This window comes from Myotis myotis, unplaced genomic scaffold (genome assembly GCF_014108235.1).
Source record: "Myotis myotis isolate mMyoMyo1 unplaced genomic scaffold, mMyoMyo1.p scaffold_m19_p_4, whole genome shotgun sequence".
Lineage (NCBI taxonomy): Eukaryota > Metazoa > Chordata > Mammalia > Chiroptera > Vespertilionidae > Myotis > Myotis myotis.
In genome coordinates, this window is record NW_023416346.1 from 19,413 (window position 1) to 23,373 (window position 3,961).

The 3,961-nt window shown below is 44.2% G+C and overlaps 1 pseudogene; it reads right to left on the reverse strand.

The window, feature by feature from the left end:
• Positions 1-340: 340 nt before the first annotated feature.
• LOC118654269 lies at positions 341-1,416 on the reverse strand (annotated as a pseudogene).
• Between the last annotated feature and the right edge of the window lie 2,545 nt (positions 1,417-3,961).

Here is a 3,961-nt window from a genome sequence, read left to right on the forward strand (position 1 = left end):
AACATCACTGGCCAGGGCCTATTCCTTCCGCTTAGCAGATGACAACAAGTGTCACTCTTTCTTCTGGCAGAAGGCAGCCAATCTAGTATGGTCACTCATCATTGATCTTTCTCTCTTTCTTTCTGAAATAGTAGAAATGTATATTCAAGGTGGGGGTCACCGCTGGGGTGCCTGTCCAGCCTGGGGGAGGGACTGTGGGCCGTTTTCAGGCTGGCCACACCCCCTTCAGGGTGGGGGTCCTGCTGGGATGCCTGGACAGGCTGGGTGAGGGGCTGATGGCTGTTTGCAGGCTGGCCAAGTCCCCCAATGGGGGCCCTCACCCCATGACAGTGTGGCCATCCTAGGTGAGGGACTGAGGGCTGTTTGCAGCCACCAAGTGGGGATGGGACCCCACCATGGCCTGCCACTCTTCAGTCTCCAAGATATCCTCAGCATGAGAGTTGATGAAATCCACTGCCTGAGGTTTCAGTTGATCTGCTCTGTGGAGGTCAGCCAAGGTGAGCATTTCTGCAGCATTCTCCTCAGAGAGGTGTCTGCAGAGGGCTTCCTCACACATGACCTTCAAAAGCTCCAGGGCATACTTGTCAGCAGCTGCCAGCAAACCATCAACCATTTTGTCCAGGTTTGGAGCCTTCTCTGTGTAAATGAAGCACATCATTTCATTAAAAACTCCAGGCTCCATGTCAATGATTTCAATCCGACTTTTTGTTCTGCTCCATTGCATGTGCAAACATGGCCCTAAACACTGGGGAACGAGCTGCTAAGATGGCTTTTGTGAGCCTGGAATTCCTGGCCAGCAACACAAAAACAACAGTCTGTGAACCATGAATTTTCCCAAAGTCCTCCTAGTGCATGGGCCACCTGGCACTCAGGAACCTTCACCATCTTCGTGGTGCTCTGGCCAGAAATGGTGAAGGAATCTTGCACCACACTCACCTCAAAGAAGAGGGCCAGCTTGCCATCAGGGAGAAAACTATTGTCTTCATTCAAAAGAACATCTCTACGGATACATTCCTTGAATCCCCAGTCTTTGCCTTGTACAGAGCTATATGCCCAGTGACTCTCCAAAGATTTGATTTCTTCTTTCTTGTCATTCAGGATGGAGAGTTTAAATTTTGCCAAAAATATACACTTTGGAGAACTGACCAGAGACAAGTAAAGTGACAGATAATCTTTGCTTACTTTATCTAGCCCTTTCGAGTATACTCTCAAACGCCATTTCAGTTGATCAATGGCTAATGATGAAAAGGTTGTACTTTGAATGACATCACCCACTTCCTGTCAGCAAAAGCTAAACTTACCAATGGTCCACATGTGGGAGAATTTCACTACCTTGATCTCAGTGTGGCACCAGCTCTCAGCTACAGGGCCACTCAACATTTCTGCTGGAGGTGGCGGACTTGGGACCCTTGACATTGCAAGTTTGAAGGTTTAACAAGATTTCCAAAGTCAGAGGACAATGATTTCTGTTCTCTTTTCACCCTCGTTAAGTCAGTAGTGGGAAGATGAATGTTGGGGTCCAGCCCCAGCAGGTCCAGGGGTTCCCAACAGTGTGGACAGCGTCGGTGAAGAAGGAATGACACGGAGACAGTGTTCAGATGATCAGCACAGCCAGCTTCTCTAGCCAGGTTCTCTAGCTCGGTTCTCTCTTTATTCTCCTGTTACATCTGTGTTTATACCATTTCATTTTAATCCTATCCATTCTATTACAAAGGTTAGGGCATTTGTTATCTCTATTCCAAGGTCACTACTCTACTCTTCTGTTCAGCTACAAGGAAGTAACGGAAGGAGATTATCCTAAGTAAAGATTATGTAGTTTAAGGGTGATTGTTCATTGTTGAGGTGATTAACTACCCGCCTGGCGCTTAGTTAGGGGTGTTACTGATTTATTCCCTTCCTTAGTCTTGTTAATCCCTAACTCCAGGGAAAAATTCCCACCTGGGGAAACAACCTTTCTCGGAGAGGTGACCCTGCTTAAAACACATAGCACTAAGAAGGGGAGCAAACATATTAAGAACACTATGCCATATATGCCAGGTTCCTTGAAACATATGCTATGCAGATGTTTCTTCCCTGCAGTGACTGTGTCAGGCAGCAAGGATGGACTGTCTTCCAGCAGATGAAGTTGTCTTGTCTAACAGGAACTCTCTCAGAGCGGGGCCTACAGCTTCTGGTACCTGTCCTTCTGCATTGGCTTCATCCTCTCCACAATATCCAGGCTTTGCTTCTGAAAACAACTGTTTGAAAGATGCACCTAAAACATAAATGCTGTTTTGCTGACGTGGCTCAGTGTTTGAGCAACGAGGTCAAGGTAGGGCCACCTTGCAGGCTCGATCCCCAGTGTGGGGCTTGCAGGAGGCAGCAATTCAGTGATTCTCTTTCGTCAGTGCTGTTTCTATGTCTCTCTTCCTCTCCCTTTCTCTCTACAATAAGAATAAAATAAATAAAACATAAATGCTATCACAGTGGACAGATGCTCAACAATATCTAAGATTCATTTAGTAATATTTATTGAGTTTTTGATGAGTGCCAGCCATTGCTTAAAGTGATCCTCTGATCCATAGGTAGGGAACGTCCTGCCTCAGGTCCATCTAAGGCCCCCAAAATCATGTGGTCTGGCCCTCCCAAGGCATAGGGGTCATTTAAAGGCTTGACCAAATTGCAGCAGCCTAATTGTCAATAATTGCATTTCATTTTGTATGGCCCTCAAATGATGTAATAAATATCCAAATGGCCCTTGGCAGAAAAATGGTTCCTCGCCCCTGTAATCTAATGTATTTACACTTCAATATAGTCCCTGGAGTAGACCCACAGGGAACACTCCCTAAAAATCCAATTACTTTCCCTTTCCACCATTGAAAAGAAATCACAGATTATCCAATACTTGGGTACTTTTATCAAATTTACAAAAATGTCATCAATCTCATGTGTAAAAAATGATTCTTGTGAACACAATTGTTTTCTTCCCACTGGTAATTAGAGTAGCATCTTTTCCTGTTTCTTTGCTCTTTAATTTTCTTTGCCATGAAGAAGCTCTTCATAAAATTGTTCATATTTCTATTGCATGATCCATTAATTTTATTATCTGCAAGTATAGATTTTTCATTGCATTCTAAAAACAAATTACTTTCTGACTAAAATGACAGGTATTACATGCTGACAGTAAACCCCCTTCCTGTTCTAGAATACAGCAGGAACACTCTATCTACCAGCAAGTACTGGACATTACTGTTGGCCAAAAGGCAGAGCTGGTCTCCTTCCAGCCTCTGGTCATCGCTTGCTCATCCTTCAGTTAGTACATCATCTTGTTTATGTATGTTTCCATTCAAAGACATCTTAGTGTGACTGGCTTTTTTCACTTAGCATGACATTTTAAAGTTTTATGTATGCTATATTCTAGTGTATGGGTATGCCACATTTTGTTTACCCATTCATCAGTTGATGAGTATTACGGTTGTTTCTGGTTTGAGGCTCTTACGAATAACGGCGCTGTGAACATTGTGTAAAAGATTTTGTGTGAACAGGTTTCCATTTCTTTTTGGTAAGTGGAACTTCCGGGCCATTGGGTGACTCTGGTTTTCCAACGTGGCCCCACTATTTTACACTTCGCCCAGCAATGTACGGAGGGGTCCGATTTTTAAGCATTCTCATGAATGTTTTATTTTATTTTTTTAATCTTTAATTTCTTTATTGGTTAAGGTATTAAAAATGTGTCCTCATCCCCCCAGTAACCCCCAACCCCCCCCCCCCACACACACACACTCATGTTCTCATCCCCCTGTTGTCCCTGTCCATTGGTTTGGCTTATATGCATGCATACAAGTCCTTTCATTGATCTTTTCCCCTTACCCCAACTCTCCCCTACAAAACCGGCTAGGGCTCGAGGGGAAGAGACAGCTAGAGAGAAACATCAAGGTGATGAAGTATGGTAGCAATCATCTCAGGTAGAAACTCTAGTTTA